Here is an 18,681-nt window from a genome sequence, read left to right on the forward strand (position 1 = left end):
CATGGAAATGAAGGGTCCATTTGTTACCATATCCACTTCTTTGAAGGAGAGCAGAGGAGTAACCGCCCAGCTGCCAGTATCACTATCATAGCAAACAATGACTCCCTTGAATCTCCTTAGTGTAGTAGCACTCCCACAGCACCATCTACTGTTCCTGCAGCATCAACAGATGACAGACACAGAACGCCTGTAAAGTGCTGCATTGTTTATTGGCAACATTCAGATTTTCGTTCAAGAAACATTTTAAATAATGTTTCCCTTAGACACTGTTTTGGGGTCCAAGTAATGAAACAAACTTTATTTTATTTAGTGTATTGGTATCATTTTTTAAAGCACATGTTATAATGGCATTATTAGGCCTTCTGGGCCCATTTACAGCACTCTACCTTCAGTCTGGCAGGTAAACACTCACCTTGGCATATGATAGTCACGCTAGGCACAATAAGCACATTAAGCATGTACCTTGTCATAGTCCATTGTTCAAGCTACAGGTACTATATTTTATCAAACAAAAGCTATTTTAAGTGTTTTGTGGGGGCCCCAGGGCAGGTGACCATTGAATGCCAACTGCTAGTTTTGCTCTGTCATGTCTACTGTACTGACAGTGAGAGCCCTGAGTTCTAGTCACTCATAGAGGCCCAGTGCAAAAAAAGAGCAGGGCAAACAAATCTCATGGGGGAATAAAAATAAGAGATGGATCATAAAAACAAAAGGCACACATATTCCAACAGAGAGATGCAAAATGTAAGGATACCAAGAAGGTTAGCTGCTATAATACTGCGCGAATAGCAGGAATAGTCACTCCGGGCTCCTGACGCCTTACTCAAGCCAACCCCTTTGAATGTAGACAAGATTTAGACTTTTAACACTAGGGGTTCTAGGTGGTATTAGTTACCTGAGCTTCAGGCTTGAATTAAACCACCCTTTGGCATCCCCAGGTATGAGATGCTGGGCCTTGACTCTCCATTGCCTTGCATCAGTTAAGCAGGGCTAGTTTAAGGCACAGGCATGGTAGGCAGTATCTAAGGCCACTGGAGTCATGCGGTTACATCAGAATCTCAGTTTTCACTTTAAAGCTTCACAGCATGCACAGAGCGTAACCAATACTGTGATATCTGACTGAGTCTGCAGGCAGTCTGAAATGATAGTTCAGAGGTATGAGCTGCCCCATGCATTTCAATGGGGTGTTAACTCCCAGATCTACTGCTCTGGGGCTCCCCACCCAAACCATCCCAGGAGAGAACTCTGTGCATGGCCAGAATAGAAGAATGCAACAGGCCTGGCCCACCCATTTAAACAAATACCCTCCAAAATACTGCGACAAGATGTGGAGCCTCTTGTTGCCACCTCTGCCTCGCCAGGGGATTAGAGGGGATCCCTGCTGCCACCTCTGCTATGCCTGAGGGGAAGTCAGCCTGTGCTGTCACTTCTGGGCATAGAAAGGACCCCATGCTGTTGCCCTTGCCTCTTTGGGAGAGGAGGAGGAGGAGCACTCATGATTTTAGAATGCTTGGGGTTGGCAAAACTGAGCCTACTGAAGTGACTCAGCCCTGAAAAAGGAGGGACCAATTCTAAGACTGGCTCTGTGCCCAGTAAGTTCCTGTTCTCTCTACCGGTCTGCCACCAAGAGTATGTGTAATGCACTTGGGCAGGGGTCGGCAACCTTTTAGAAGCGGTGTGCCGAGTTGTCTTTTATTCACTCTAAACTAAGGATTACGTGTGCCAGTAATACATTTTAATGTTTTTAGAAGGTCTCTTTCTATAAGTCTATAATATATAACTAAACTATTGTTGTATGTAAAGTAAATAAGGTTTTTAAAATGTTTAAGAAGCTTCATTTAAAATTAAATTAAAATGCAGAGCCCCCCCGGACTGGTGGCCAGGACCCAGGCAGTGTGAGTGCTGCTGAAAATCAGCTCGTGTGCTGCCTTCGGCACACATGCCATAGGTTGCCTACCCCTGCACTTGGGGATTGATGACTTACTCAAGGTACTTTTAAAAAATATATACTTATTGTCTGATTTTCTGTTCTTGGTTCTAGTGAGAGGAAATTGATAATATTTATAAACATGGGACTCATGCCTCATCTAAGACATGTGTTCTTTATCCTAAATTCACATACACAGGCTATCCTCAGAGATTGTCCTATCAAAATCAGTTTACTCTGCATAAAAACACCAGCTCAGATACTAGTTTCCAAATATACCCAGTATCCTACAAGGCTAGTTCATCTTTGATAAGGACAGAGACTTCTGAGAAATGCTGCTGAGAGCAAGATAATATTTTTAATACGGAGAACTCTGGAATTTTTAAATACCTAGAACAGGGATAGGCAACCTACGGCACGTGTGCTGAAGGTGGCACGCTAGCTGATTTTCAGTGGCACTCACACTGCCCAGATCCTGACCACCCGTCCGGGGGGCTCTGCATTTTAATTTAATTTTAAATGAAGCTTCTTAAACATTTTAAAAACCTTATTTACTTTACATACAACAATAGTTTAGTTATATATTATAGACTTATAGAAAGAGACCTTCTAAAAACATTAAAATGTATTACTGGCACACGTAATCCTTAATTTAGAGTGAATAAAAGACAACTCGGCACACCACTTCTGAAAGGTTGCCGACCCCTGACCTAGAAGCACTAACATTTTTAAAACTATAAGACGCTGCCAACATTTGCTAATCGTTGCAACCAGGATCCATTTTCCCAAATGGAGGTAAAAGGCTGCTATTTTTCACATACACTTAAGATACTGACAATTTTCTCATTTTCTGATATGACAGAGGATTCCCTCCCACCCCTCAAGGCAGAAATGACTGACAGTTACTAAATTTTGCCACAGAGGGAGATGAGAATTTTGCAAAAAGAGGCATCACGTTTTTACACATCCATGGCTAGAGGAAAGCAATAATTGTCCTAATACCCTGGCAATAATTCTGAGAAATGGCTGTCGATTTTGTTTCAGGGAGCCACCACTGGCAAAACTGCCAAGCATGTCTTTCTGAACTGAACTGCCTGCTGGGGTTGGTTAAGACAAACTCTATCAGCACTGCCTGTCTGTCACGTTTTCTGTGTAGGGAGAATCCTCAGCCAATCTTGTCTATAATAGGCATAGCTGACAATCTGGGGGCTAGATCTTCATTTGGTGCAAATTGACATAGCTTCATTGCAATATACACCAGGTGAGCGTCTGGCCCTCAGTTTTTAGCTCAGAAAGTGGCAACCAGCGCCAAATGTTGATATATTTTTTTTAATTCCAAGGCACCCATCGTGGACAATGGCGTCCTAAGCAAATGCAGATGGCAATTTCACTTTTTCTCAATAAAAATTGCTGGCTGTTACCAGTTTTGCTGGGTCAATGAGCTGACCATGGAGCTACAATGGGCTGCATTCTGTGGCAATAACTGGAAGGCAGGGGAAGGGGAAAAGAGTTTTCCAAGTCACCCCTGTGCTCCATGTATTTTGGGGTAGCTAGAGATTCTGCTTGGCCAGTGCTTAATTTGTGCCCTGGTTTGCCAGGGCTGAGCCTTGGCACCTCTAGGCTTGGCGGTTCATAGCCCCAGCACTTCTGGGCTTGCCACATCAGTTATGAAAGTAAAAAAAAAATTGCTTGAGCCCTGGTACCTCTTCCATGACAAATTAAGCAGTGTGCTTGGCCTCGGAGCAGCCGGAGGCTGCTGTAATTTATGCTTTGCTTCAGCGAAGAAGCCAAGGATAACCACAGTGCAATGAGCTTGTTCCCATCCAGTTTCCTGGACCACCCTTGATATGTCCCCTATACCAACATAGAGCCCTTCTGCCAGCTCTGTGCCAGTTAGGAAAGTGCCTGCCCAGGGGATATTCTCAGTATCCTGTTTCTCTCCCCTTTATGTTTCCAGAGAGCAGGGTAAAGTTGCACAATAGAGAATGAGACCCGTGGAGCTGAGAGTCAGGAGAGCTGGGTGCTATTCTCAGCTCTGCCACTAAACCCTGTGTGACTTTGGGTATGTCACTTAACCTCTCCCTGCTTCAGTTTCGCCATCTGCAAATGGGGATCATAATACTTGCCTATCTCCCGGGGGCGTTGTGAGAATTAACCCATTTATGTTTGTTAAGCACTTTGTTAAGCACTTTGATAAGCACAGAAAATGCCAGGTAAGTGCATACCATAGCTATTTTTCCATGTTTCTCTTTTCTATGTTGGCTCCTTGCTCCCAAGCCACTGCCAGTTTGCCCCTCTATCACCTTGTGCAACATGGGATCTCTTCGGTTATTATGTAGAACTTCTGATTGCTACACAAATTGTATATGTTCAGTACACTTTGTCCACTATTTAGCTGGGGCTTGTAGCTGGTACAGATATTTCATTGGCTAGCACAAATCTATAGTTTAAACCTCATTCCTATTCTCCTCTCACTCTCCTCTCCTAGGTGCTCCTTGTGCTTTCTCTCACTCTCTGTAGCTCATGTTCTTCCAGTGGTGCTGTCACAATTTTTATACTGGGGGTGTTGAAGGTGGGAACCATGTATTTGGGTTATTACTACTTCAAGCCGGGGGTGCAGCAGCACCCTCAGCACTCCTACTCCCAGCACCTTTATATGTGCCAAGTACTTTCATTCCAAATCCCTCTTTAAACCCAACCCCTTTCGCAAAGCCTTTCTGTATTGATCGCCAGGCCAGTCTTTGTCCCCTTGTCATCTTGCTTCTCCGTGTCCTTTTATTTTTCCATTGAAGTCACAGGCAAAGCACTCATCGACTTCAATGGGTAGAGGATTAGACTCTTATATTTTATTAAGTTCAAGGATCATGGTTTGCATGTGGTTCTAAACTACCATGCACGTGTACTGCTCTGCGTGCATTAGAACGGAAAGATTGCCCATTCCAGCAGTAAAACCTAGGGAGGAGGAGGAAGGAAGGAGGCATCAAAGAAGAGGAAAAACACATGAGAATCCCCTAGCAGAGCTTCTCCTTGATCCCTCCAATGGATTTGGGAGGGCTTCCCAGCTGAGGAATGAACCACAGGACCAACAAACTGGCAGATCCTGTCATTTGGCCAGGAAGCAGGAGCAATCCACATGGAGGTTCTGTGCTCTAGCATCCACCCCCTGAGACCATGGCCCAGTGGAGTTCCACTAGCAGGGATTTGTGTCTGCTGCTGCTCAGGGACCCTTCTTATATCAGGGCTCTCCAGCATAGAGGAGACTCTATGGAACAAGAAACACAGCCCCAGGGGCTAAAAGAGAGCTTATGTGTATCAGAGGCAGTAGGATTTTTACCCAGTGCGGTGTCCAAGCTCCGAAAGTACCTTGCACACGGCAGCCTTGCCTCCCCATTTTCAAATGGTTTCAGATTCCACTGCTCTTGTGTGTGTTCAGACTTTTCATTTTAATAGAAAACTGACAAAGTAAACAGACGCCGCTGTCAAATGGTGTTCCAGCCAGGAGCAATGCTCCAAGGAGCAGGGCACACACATGCTCTGCAGATATTTCCTTCCACTTGGAAGGGTACATTGTATGGACTGTATATACACTTACATTTAAAGAAAGAAAAGGAGCTGATAAGAGATTCACATAGTTACTGTAATAGTGTGGCCCACTATAGTGGGAAGAGCACTGGACTGGGACTCAGGAAGCCAAATGGGTGATATTCCTGGGTCTAACACTGACCTATAATGCAATATTGGGCAAGTCACTTCATCTCTGCATGCCATTGTAAGCTCTTCAGGATGGGGACCATCCCTTATTATGGGTCTGTACAGCACCTAGCACATTCTTCGCTGGGGCATCTAGGCACCGCTGTAATACAAATAATTTTTAACCAATAATGGCAGCTCGGGATGGTTTTTACATTGAAAACTATGCAAACTATGAATCAGTCCCTGCCCCAAAGGCTTCCCAGTCTAATAAATAATATATTTTATTCCAGTCCTCCTAAAAAGCACTCTCACTGGGTTTTATTCACGCTGGTCAGCACTTATACAACTAACCCGATCCCATCTTCAGTACCATTTTTCTTTGTAAAAAATGCACCCTGAGTCACAGCAAGTTATTTCCACTTGTCAAGACAAAGGTTAATTAAATCTCAGCGACTACATCTAAAATCTAGCTCTGTGCCTATCTAGGGGTTTATATGACATGTTGCACTGCGTTACCTCAGCTGAAATAGGGCTGCAATTCAAAAATGACAAAGGCCAGGAAATTCACAGTTCAGGTAGCTGACATTCTGCCCTTCACCCCACCCCTACCGTCCTGTAGGAGGAAGTAAAAGACACCCACACAATTTGTACAAGGGAGAGCCAAGATGTTTTCCAACACACCAAACAGGTTCTGCGGGATTGCACTATTTAAATAGCTTTCCCCCTCTCTTGCCAAATGTTTTCTAGCTTTGGGTAAATTGCTACTTGGATATTTGTTTTTGCTAAAGGGGTACAGGACACAGAGGGGATTTAGATGCATCATGTGCATACATCTTTGTAGATCTACCTCCAGAGAAATGTGTATTATGGGTGCACAGAGAACTTTACATATTTTCTGCAAAAGGTTTCTGCCTAGAATATGAAACGAAGGGATAGGGACTGTCGGGCATAGCACCGTAAAGCTTTTTGCAGTGTAAAGTTTTGGAAATCAATAAGTGTGATGTAAAGTAACTTGACTAAGAGCCCAAACTCGCTCCAGTTGGAGCCAAGGACAAAATCCCCATTGAAGTCAACAGGAACAGTAACCAGACTCTACAACTATGGACTTGTAATCACTGGTGATGCACAGATTGTGTGTGAATTTGCTTATTTATTTATTTAAGAGCAGTCAAGCCAATATGCGCAATGAGTATTAGAAACCGCTGTTTGGGGTGACTCATGAGATTGGCATGTGGAGTTTTCCATTAATACTGGCTTGAATGCATGCCAAGGAGGACTTCCCAAATTCACAGTCAGTTATTGCTTGTCATGGAGATTAAAAATCCTATAGCACTTTATTCCACTCCGAGGGACTGCCCCAAATCTGTGTGTGTGTGTGTGTGTGTGTGTGTGTGTGTGTGTGTGTGTGTGTGTGTGTGTGTGTGTGTGTGTGTGTGTGAGAGAGAGAGAGAGAGAGAGAGAGAGAGAGAGACCAGACAGCAAGTGTGAAAAATTGGCACGGGGGTGGGGAGCAACAGGAGCCTATATAAGAAAAAGACCCAAAAATCAGGACCATCCCTATAAAATCGGGACACCTGGTCACCCGGGGGGGGGGGGAAGAGAGAGAGAGATGGCTCCTAACTTTATAATGGGCCAAATAAAAACACTGGGGTATTTGGAATCCAGATCTTAAGTTTACAATGTGGGCCCATGTTTTGTATTTACAGGTGAACTGCAAAAGAAAATAAATAGGCTAGTACTTTTTATAAAAACCTTCTGATAGACAAAAAAATCTTAAGGGTTTTTTAAAAAAAAATTCTATTTGCTTTTTCACTTTAGAGACTTACATCCGGTCTCGCAGGAAAGACTCTATGATGACTGGAGGTCTTCTGAAATGATTATGTCAACAGCCAAGAGAATGAAAGTAAAGCAGCTGAAAGGAGAAGAGATTTGTAATCACTGTTTAAAACTTGCTGATTTTTGTTTGATTAAGTTAGCACATATTTAACTTCACATTTTAATGGACCATTTGGAGAAAGGAAGTCTTTGTTAAAGAATCAATTCTGTCCTTTCAATTAAAATGTGAGCACTAACAATATACATCCTCTGAGAACCTCAAGTCTCTGAACAAAAGCAGAATTGGCAGACCAAAGCTGGCATTCCTGAGCTTTCCAAGGTCAAAAATTAGCAGGAAAAAAGCGCATTTTAAAAAAACGTTTTGGTCTTATTTATCCATCAGAAAGAAACAAAAAAATGGCACCAGCCCATTAAAAAAATCATTTGCAATTTTTTTAAAAAATGTACATGTATTTTTCTATCAGCTATTTTTTTAACTTTGCCCACTAGATGGCTGTAATTGTTACTGTCATGTTTAATTTTTTTTTCCAGGTTCTTGTCTTTAAGATGTTGTAATCCTCATTTTGTTATTTTTTATTCTGTCCTGTCAACCTCTGGTTTGTTATTTGAAGTGAGAAGTTGATGACTTTGCAATAGTCTTGTGATGAATGTAACTGTAACACAGCAAAATGGTTCAATGTCCCACATTTGTATCGCGTTTGGGAAACAAAAACCTCTATTTACAAGCCTGCGATGGCAACTTATTTTTCTTTATTGTAAGAAACAGTTTTGATTTCTGACAGTAGCAAAAAATTATCAAAGACTAAATGATTCCTGGCCAAGGCTTTTCAGATGGTAAATCATTTCATGCATATAGTTTGCAATAATTCTCAGATATCGCAAACATTTTGCAAATCTTGTGGATGAAAGATCAGAAGATGGAACTAAGTATGAGGTTGGGTACGATGGCTACCTCAATCATTGACATTGCTGATGGATGAATGTGGATGTAGTGAGGAGGCGTGGCCTCCCTTAGAGAATGACAAGGAGGGACCACAACACATTCCCTGGTGGGCCAAACCAGAAGAGTCATGTCTGCCCCGCCTGAAACGGAAAGGTGGGACAGGAAGGGGAAGTACAAAAGGCGGGCCTTGCAGCTCAGTTGGGTGGGAGCTGCCATAGGAGACAGATGCATCCCGCTTGCTGCTGAAGCCAGCAGAGGAACTCCTGGGGTTGCCTCCTGAGGATTGGTCAGAACTCCCAGGACTGTTGGCTGACCAAGGCACCGAGGAGCTGCCGGGGCTTCCCTGGCTGGATCTCCCTGGGCTACTGGCCGAGTGAGACACTGACGAGCTGTTGGGGCTGCTGCCTGCAGATTGGCCAGCAATCCCTGAGTCAACGGACACAGGTACACCTGAGGGGGAGAGTAGGAAGCAGCCCATGGAAACCAGGCAACCATCTGGTTGGGAAACGGCCAGATACAAGGTCAGTGTGCTGTGGGTGGATTACCTGCTGACCCAGTGGCAGGCGACTCCACCACTGTTTGTTAGGGCCTTGGGCTGGGATGTGGTGGAGTTGGGTGGGCCCATGTCCCCCCTTCAACCCTCCCCTGGGGATGGCAGTACTCCCCCTCCTTAGGCCCGGAAGCCTGCACACCTCGGGCCCCTGTGCCTGAGCCCCTAGACTTTATTCGTGCGCCGCCCTGACTGGGCCTGAGGCTCATAGACTGCTTAGTTACGCTGCCCTGCTGGCAGGTCAGAGCCTACTGACTGTTGGCTGCTGTACTGTTCTGCCCAGCTGGAGAGCCAGAACACTAGTTGTAGGTAATTCCCCCCTTTGAGCTCACCTTTGCAGGTATGTGACAGTGAGGGAGGCCTGGCCTCCCCCAGAGACTGACAAGGAGGGACAGTGGAAAAGAGCCAGGACTCAGCTATAATGAATATAAATGCAATAATTTATTTATGCACCTGGACACAGATAGGACTCCACAGCTCTTTTTGATTCTCCAGCTCCCAAACTAACTACACACAATCTATGCCGCTTGTTGTCATCAACACACAGGGTCTCTCTAAGGCCGACCATAGACTCAACAACGGTAACATGAAATGACTGCACTGCAGGTGAGAAAACTACAAATCAAGGCAAGCTGGAAGTCCTCTTGTAAATTATTTTCATAACCAAATAGATGGTGACTTTTGCAGTTAATGGACATGGAGTGGGACCTACATGAAAAGAGATATATTTCAGGGGATAGTGTTAGACAGACACATAAACTAGCATTCGGGACTATGAGAGTCTCTAGTTGCCTATTACAGTTATAGATATATGAAAAGGATTAAGAGATGAGACCTCCTCTTCTCATGTTGTTTTCCTGTTGCCATCTACCCTTTTTTAACATATAACCATTCTCATGCCTATTCTGGTGCTTTACCTTTTGGGTTTTATGAAGCAGCACTTCCCAATAAAAACAAAGAAAAAGGAGCTGGCCCTGAGCAATGCTGCCAATCGCTGGTGAGTTTTCACATCTGGCTTTAGGCCCCGATTAAGCAAAGCACTTAAACACATGCTTAACTTTAAGTATATGCATTAAATCCCATTGGCTTCAATTACACTTAAGCATGAGATTAAGTGCTTTGCTGAATTGGGGCCCTAGATTAGTAACCAGACTGTTTATAGTTTATATGGTATAAAGCAGTGGTGGACAACCTGCAGCTCGCGGGTCGCACGCAGCCCATCAGGGTAATCCGCTGGCGGGCTGTGAGACAGTTTGTTTACATTGACCGTCCGCAGGCACGGCCTCCCGCAGCTCCCAGTGGCCACGGTTCGCCATTCCTGGCCAATGGGAGCTGCGGGAAGTGGCGGGCCGCAGGGATGTGCTGGCTGCTGTTTCCTGCAGCTCCCATTGGCCAGGAACAGCGAACCACGGCCACTGAGGGTTGCGGGGGGCCGTGCCTGCAGATTGTAAATGTAAACAAAATGTCTCGTGGCCCGCCAGTTGATTACCCTGATGGGCCGCATGCAGCCCGCATTCACACCAGGGAGTTGTCCCGCTTTAACAGTATTAAGTTTCTAAACCAAGATAGTTAAAGCAGTGTGTGCATAGACAAGTTCTTAGAAGGAAGAGTGCCACCTAACTAGTCATCAGGACTTTCTACACCACCCTGGGGCAACCAACCAAATACTGACCACACCTGACTACCTAGCTTATGAGATCACAATTCAAGGTGTTTCCTTTAGCCTTCACCCATGACTCAGTTGTTTTGTTTTTGTGGGAGAGTGCATTCCTAGGTCTGAGTGTGCCCTTCATGGTGTGCATGCATCTTATCTGTCTAAGTATTTAAACTGCACTTGTCATGCAGATATATACGAACACCTTCCAAACTGACATAAAATCTAACAGAGTGTAATTAGCCCTCAGATCCCTCTGGTTTCTTAGAAGAAAAGTTTCTCTACATAAAGTGACTCTTCCATGTTATCTTGATTATTTATAAGTCGTTCTTTTAATGTATAGAGAAACATTTACACTTCAGGTGCTATGAAGAGGTTTGGCAGTCTTGTCTATTATCTAATATGATTCTTTCTCTTACCTTTCCCTTGAAAACATTTACTGTCATCACCTTTTTGGGCCAATAGGTATGTTTTGCCAGAACTCAGACACATACCTGCTGCTGGTCCTCCTTTGTGTGTCCATTTTTGCAGTACACCTTGTTGAACAGGTTTTATTAAAACAATCCCTATGCAAATAGAGCAGTTCTACCTTCTGCAGACAGGGACTGATCCCACTGAAGTCAATGGGAGCCTTTCCTATAATTCACTAACAGGAGTTTTAAATATTGTCACAAACTTAGGGTTCTGAAGCGGTTTGCAATTTTATTTTCACCATACAGTTTGAAGTAGCTACAGTAATAATGCAAAAACCATACTCTACAGGGGCTGCAGCCAATGGGCTTGGTCCATCTCATGACAAGTACAAAGCTATAGAGGCCAACATTTTCAAAAGTGGCCTCTGATTTTGAATGCCAAACTTGAGACAATTTGGGCCTAATTTTCAGAGATCCCAAGCACTTGTAGCTCTTATTAACTTCTGATGGAATTGTGGATGCTCATCACTCTCTGATAATCATCAAGGTGAATAATCAAGGTGTCTCAAGTTGAGTGCCCAAGAACTGAGGCACCCAAAATTACTAAATATTTTTGAATAATATGGCCTTGGTTTGCACAGGAAACAGAACATTCTTGGGGCTGGTCCAAACTGTGGAACCACTTCTGCAGGAAGTAGAAACTACCTGAAACCTCAACACTTTCCAGTCCAAATGCAAAAGACTCTTCCTCCACCTTGTCTTCACAAATAAAAATGCATACCGCACAGAACCAGGAGCGGCAGGTTTGTATAATTTTTGGTGGTGCCCAGAACGGGTGCAGGCTCTGGGACAGTTGTTTGGGTGCTGGGTGCAGGCTCTGGGCTGGGACAGGGGTTGGGGTGCAGGGGTGGGTGCGGGCTCTGGGAGGGAGTTTGGGTGTTGGGTGCAGGCTCTGGGCTGGGACAGGGGGTTGGGGTGCAGGAGGGGGTTTGGGGTGCTGGGTGCAGGAGGGGGGTTGGGTGCTTGGTGCGGGCTCTGGGCTGGGACAGAGGGTTGGGGTGCAGGATGGGGTGCAGGGCATGGGGCTGGGCTAGGGATAAGGAGTTTGGGGTGCAGCGGGCAGATTGCCTCAGGGCTGGGGGCCAGAGAGGACTCCCCCAGCCCTCTCCCCAGCAGCAGTGAGCTCTGGGGAAGAGGGGGCCCCTCCCCAGCTCCCCCAGCACGACCCTCACCCAAGCTCCCACCAGGCTGCTGCTCAGGAGGTCCAGCCAGGATAAGCCCCCCCCAACACTTCCGAGTCAACTCGGAGTTGCCTGCCGGGGCTTAGGGGGGGCTGCCATGCGCCTCCTCCCTTCCTCTCTCTGCAGGCACAGCAGCTGCCTCAGCCTGCCCCTGGCACTGCTCTCTTGTAACCGGCAGCGGCCGGAGAGGGAGCACAGTGTGGAACTGCAGGGGGCAGCCGCCTGCTGCCTGGGAGAGGCGCACGGGGCTGGGGGATGCTCCGGGGGAGGCGTGTGGGGGCGGCAGGTGCGGCCGGGGAAGAGACCCAGCCCCCAACATAGGTGGAGCCGGGCCCTGAATTTGCAGGAGCCAAAGCACCACGGGCCCATATAACTCACCGCCCCTGCATAGAACATCACCTTTAACAAAAAGACACGCAAGCACTATATCATCCTGTGGAGAGGAATGGAGACAGAACTGTAAATGACAGATATTCCTCACGTTGTATAACTCATCATGAGTGCTCAGATATTCTGGAGTCAGGCACGTATAAGAATCTGAATAGAGATGTGTTTTACTGCGTCTGATAGTTGTCTGAATTCTGATAAAGATATCCAGGTTTAAGCAAAAATAGCCTGAGGAAGTTAATAATGCTGAGGCCAAAGGATATTCACTCAGATGGCTGCTCTCTTTCTCAGACTGGGGATCAGGCATGTTATCTGAGCAAAAGTCTCCTGAAGCCCATGGAAAGACTCCCATTGACTTCAATGAGCTTTCAATCAGGTCACTACTGCAGATACCAGGCCATATTTTCTGAGAAGGTTATGTTTGTCAGATTTATTACGATTATCTGTGTGTCTTTCTCTGTACCAAAATATCTCATTAGCATGAACAAACCTGCCAGAAAGCTTTCAGTGGTGGATTTTTTGCATAATCCAGTTTTATTTTGCATGATTTCTGACCCTGCTAATAAAAATATTTCCTTTGACTGTGCTTCCCCTTAGAAGCTATATATTCCAGACACAGCTGCTCTGCCACTGTTTAGCCTGGTAAGCATGAGGCCATTTAAAATACAGAACTAGAGCATTAGCAAAACATTTGTCTCAATCCAAGGCCAACCAGGGAGGCTGTACCATTGAGGTGCAACCTTGGATGCCCCTTGGAGCTTTTTTGTCTGCGTCATGTGGGTTTGTGCTGAATTTAAGGCACCTAGGGATGAGATCTGTGACAAAATCTGACAGGGTTTTAGAAGCATTATTTCACAGCCTCAAATACCGTTTTTACATTTTTTGGCTCTCTCTATTGATCACTGTGTGGTCAGCAGTTTAATTATTTACCATGATACATATTGTATCATTTAGTCATCAAAGCATACATTTTATAATACAAGGGTAGCTTCTTTTTTCCCCAACTACAAATCCTATTCTGCTGGGAGAAGCAATCATAGCTCTGCTCGGTTGGCTTTCTGCCATCTAACTGCTCCTTTAAAAAAAACATACCTCCCGTTCAAGGAACTCGATGTCCTGTTAGCAGGGCAGGACGTCAGTGTTTCTATGGAAACTCTTCCCTAAGAGTCTTTCTCCGCGCGCTGCTGATACGTATTGTATGACCAGCTTTGTATACCTCAATTCATTACAGGGATTGTGACGAAAAGAGAGCAGGTTTTGCCTGAAGGGAAAAAGCATTTTAAAAAACAAATATTAATAAAACAAACCACTAAAACTGAAGGTCCTAAAGCCATTTGGTGTATGAGTTGTGAATGGAATCTGCTGTCCTGTATAATACAGAGAATGAGAAATACCAGCAGCTGAATAATTAGCTCAGCTGAAAAAGCTTATAATTCTACAGAGGGCCCTTTCTCTACCAAGTATCCAGGGGGGGATTTGCTATCCAACTATCACAAGCTCATCACCATGCTATTTGAGGAACTTGGAGATTAGAGCTAGGCCTGAATCAAAACACTCTGATATGAACTGCCTTGAGCTTAGGGGCAGTTCATATCTAGATCCAGATCCAAATTTTGCAGCTGAATTAATCACTGTGAATGGTGCATGAAATTATAATGAAGGTAAACTAAGGTTAGTGTCCCAAGTGCCCCAACAAGTGTCCATTGGACCCAACAGATAATTGTTTGTATGGCATTTAAATATGAACTCCACTTGCTAGTACTACAAACAGCCACTAATCACATTCAAAGTACCCAGATTTGTGCCATTTCTGTAACTGAATGCAGTGAGTAAGGCACTGGACTGGGAATCTGAAGACCTTGATTCTATTACCAGCTCTGTCATGGATTTGTTTTGTGACCTTCTAGTCAAAAGTGTCTGCTCATTTTGGAAAGGTGGAATGTTTAAGATGCTCATCTTGAGACACCTGGGGCCCAATTTTCAGAACTGCTGAGCAGCCACAACTCCCATTTACGTCAGTGAAAGTGTTGGGCGCTCAGCAACTCAGAAATCAGGCCTCAAGCATCTCAAGGTGGGCACCTAAAGAATGAGGTGTCTAATATTAGTGGACACTGTTGAAAACGTGAAACCTTAATCACTCTGCAGTTCAGTCTGCAAAAAATGTGCTAGAATTTGAGATCTATGGATGAAAAGCAAAGATATCTATATAAAGGATTCAGATACTATGCAGACGAGCAATATATAAAATCCTGAGTAAAAGAGAAAAGAAGCATTTTATTATAAAATCTTAGGAATGTCCCAGAAGCTTTGGGGGGGGGGGGGGTTTAAAGTTTCCTAGGGAAGCAAAGAGGGTTAGGAGACTTAAGTATTTTAAACTATTCCAGCTTCCTGATGCTGTGGTAAAAAATCCTATTAACTTTAATTGATGTTGCTGAGTACATTCTCATTGATTTAATACAAGCTCACTCTTTATGCAGAGAACATTCTATTCTCAGAGTATAATCTAGAGCATTTTAGACCCATACAAATATTATAGATATTTCCTGATAACATAATTTAGAAAGATGATCTAATTACTGCCTGTGGTGTACACACAGCACTCACATGCTTGCCAACATACAATGAACCTTTGACCCCTTTCAAAGTATACACAGAGAGAAACTCTAAAAGCTTGTTTTGCTGAACACCTTTTCCATCTCTTTCATGATCCTGGCCCTCATGCCATTGCTTTTGTAGCTGTACCTTCATAGTAATGTTTCACACTGAAATTATCTAGAAGGGTCTCAAAGCATTTGACAAAAGACATTCAGGAATCAATTCATGCAGCACTCAAATGTATCTATTCCTGGGGTGGAGAATAGCAGCCAGATGGACAATTGGCACATGGCACGCTGCATAATGGTGGGGAGTGGTCAGGGAAATTTTAGCTGTGGCAAACATCTCAACTTAAAAAAAGTGCCATAGATCTTTAATGTCCATATAGAGCAGACAGAATCTCAGTTTTTAAGAGCTTGTCTTAATGCTCCAAAGCGTGGGTTGGAATTCATCTGATGTATTTAAAAGTATGTCCTATTCCATAAATGTAATTGTGATGGTCCTATTGTTATGGCTCAAGATTGATGTTTTGAAGTAGTTTGAGCATGTAAATCAGCACACAAGCACTGTGTTACATCATTATCGCAGGGGTGGGAGAAAGTATAGCATGGGACACTAGTCTGTCAACTTTTCACATCCAAGTCACTGGTTCAAATCTGCCTGAATTCAGTAGTGACTGGAACATTTTTCTCCATAATGGCAGTTTACATGAAATAAGCAAGCAGTGAAATAAGCAATGTGCTTCATAATCAATAGGTATGCGCATCACCAAAAAAAAAAAAAAGAAAGAAAAAAATCACCCCTGCAATTATGCCCTAGTCAGAAGCCTCAGATCAGAAGTCAATGATTGAACTGGTCATGAAGACTTAACTACCATCTCATCTAGAAAGTGGTCCCTTCACAATACATTTTTCCTCATTACAAAGTCACTGCATAATGGAACAATTTAGCTCAGCTGTCAGTCTCAGCTAAAGATAGGTTTGGAACTGTAATAGGAGATAGGAGAGCTGCAGGTTAGGACTGAGAAGCCTTGGCAGAGCGGTCAATAGGAACTGTGCCCACACTGACGGGAATTTTGCCATGGACTTCACTATGAACGGAATCAGACTTTTATGCAATACTCTTTTGTATGTTGGGTCCCCGTTTATCTGAGAATCTGGCTCTCTCCATGTTATACTGCAACAGTGGAGGTCAACTTTGGTGCTGGAATGGACAGGCACACTGGACAGCTACATCTTGGGGCTGGAGATAGTGGAGAGCCCTGAACTCTAGAATTTGCTTTTCCACCTAGGTCCAAATTTTGCCACATTGCAAATGCCCACCTATTCAACTAGGCTTTTCCTGGGGGGACTGGGGTTGAGAAAATCTTAGTTGCTGGTGGCTGGGGGTATTTTAGTTGGCAGTGTGTTAATGGTGGGTATTACCTAAAAAAACATTTTTATTACTAATTGTCCATAGAAAATAATAAATAAAATAACTGTGTATCCCCACTCTTGTGGAAACCACATTTACATACGATTAAAGAAGGGGAAGGGCTGGAGTCTCCATCAGAGGCCTTGTGTACAGTGGGGCTAAAACAGTACTAACTGAACTGGTTTCAAACACCGCTTAAGGTTGGTTTGACTCCCACAGCTTGCCGGCGCACCACCATATCAGAACTCTTTAAAAATAAATAAATCACACTCTGGATTAGGCCCGAGATCCTAGGGATCCACACACATAGGCCATTCACTAGGAAGCTGATGGGGTTCTGCATAGGAGTAAGGGTTTGTGTGGGCACAGCCTTCACAGAACTGGGACTTCAAGGTCTCTCAGGTGCAGAGCGTGGTTTTGAAGCCGTTATGGGCTATATTCATATGCACAGCAATTGAAGGAGGGGTGAGATCCCCCATTCCTCCAACTTTCCTTCCCTCCAGTACTGTCTTCCCCACAACTCTACTAGAAAAATTGAGTGGAGGGAGAGACAAAACTGAACATCCTCCCCATCCTCCCACCTACTGTGTCCTTCTCCCATCTACTCACCCTCTGCCACTGACCAAGGCCTGGTGATCCATGCTGCCAACAAAGCAAGTTGCAAAGAAGGATAGCACCAGCGACCGCAGCACTTCCCGCTATGCCCCTGCTGGGAGATGCTATGCACAGCCTGAGGAGGCCTCACCGAGCAGCTTCCTCCCTTACTCCCTCCACAGTGGAATCAGTGCAGCAGTGTGAGGAGAGTGATTAGCTGAAGCGCTTAGTCAGGCGTCTGTGGAGAGGCCAGGGGTTTGAGAGGGAAGGGGGCAATTCCTGAGGACATGACCAGGAGTATGAATTGGGGTGGTGAGGAGGCCAAGGGAGGACTGGGAGCGTGAGCTAGGATACAGGGGTGAGGAATGTGAAGGCCAGGCGTGCGACCAAGAACGTGAGTTGTATAGAAAAGGCCTAGGTGGTGAACTAGGACTGCTGGAGAGATGCCTGGAGGGGAGGCCCATAAGGGGAAAGGACTTTTACAAGCAAGATGCTGCTTGTACAAATGATACCCTCCAAGATTACAGTCATGCAGCCCCTCATGTTACCAGTACTTGTACCAAGGGCTGTAATTCATGTCAGCTCTGGAGAGAGAAGAGGTAACTGGGTGAGGAGAGAGAATGGGAATAATTCAGATGGGTTGTGGGGAAGCAGGAGAGAGAGTGCAAAGGAAGCATGAGACTGGAACTGGCCTCCTTGCCACAGCACATGTACATCAAATGAAGCTGGTATATTAGGGACAGGCACCTCCTGCTTAGAAATCAGTACCTCTAACTCTGGGGATGTGTCTTTGTTTGTTTGTTTGAAACTAGCAGCCCCTTCTATCCTAGGCTTCTGTGACCCAGGGCAGTCACTAAACAAAGAGTAACTCAAGCTGTTTGCAACTCCCTGAACTTGGGCCCAGGCAAGGCTTAGGAAGCTGTATTTTACCAGTACAGGAGGAGTCTGACTGGGACAAGGGGAAGGTGAAAGGATTATGAGCAGTGCTTGAATTATGGGGAAAAGTGTTGGTGGGGGGAGGCTGAATGTCAAGTGTCTTGCTTTAATTTAAACAGTAACCAGAAGTAAGAGGTCCATGAGACAGAAGTGAGGTAGCCCTTAAAAGTAATAAGGGGGCCTGGCCTCTGTAAGCGCCCCCTTCCCCTTGTAATTTAAACAGTGGTTATGAGTTTAGTGGTTGTTAACAGTAATTCTTAGGCTGCGCTCACTGGCTTCATTTTACAACTGGGAGCTTGGGAGAAAGGGGATGCTAACTGGAAGGAAAATAGAAGCAACTGAATGCTGTCCTGCTTAGCAGAAAACAAGGTAAGAATAAGTTCTTGTTTGCACACGTGAGGGAACTACTGGTATCCCTTATGGTACTAACTCTTTTGCCTTAATGCCTATATGGTACTGTCCCAAATCCCCAGTCTGCACTGGGCCAGGAACTGTCAGA

At 44.8% G+C, this 18,681-nt stretch overlaps 2 long non-coding RNA genes across 2 annotated transcripts in view; one reads left to right on the forward strand and one right to left on the reverse strand.

The window, feature by feature from the left end:
• LOC123345092 overlaps nt 1-18,681 on the reverse strand; it is a 37,619-nt gene that overhangs the window by 9,951 nt on the left and 8,987 nt on the right. The window contains exons 2-3 of the long non-coding RNA XR_006572714.1: nt 13,737-13,905; nt 7,447-7,532 (exon numbers count right to left, since the gene is read on the reverse strand). This is a non-coding gene — a long non-coding RNA (uncharacterized LOC123345092). The remainder of the gene's footprint in view (nt 1-7,446; nt 7,533-13,736; nt 13,906-18,681) is intronic.
• Nucleotides 8,518-18,681, forward strand: part of LOC123345091 — a 33,580-nt gene continuing 23,416 nt past the window's right edge. Inside the window, exon 1 of the long non-coding RNA XR_006572713.1 lies at nt 8,518-8,920. This is a non-coding gene — a long non-coding RNA (uncharacterized LOC123345091). The remainder of the gene's footprint in view (nt 8,921-18,681) is intronic.

The sequence above is a fragment of the Mauremys mutica genome, chromosome 12, assembly GCF_020497125.1.
Source record: "Mauremys mutica isolate MM-2020 ecotype Southern chromosome 12, ASM2049712v1, whole genome shotgun sequence".
NCBI classification, from domain to species: domain Eukaryota; kingdom Metazoa; phylum Chordata; order Testudines; family Geoemydidae; genus Mauremys; species Mauremys mutica.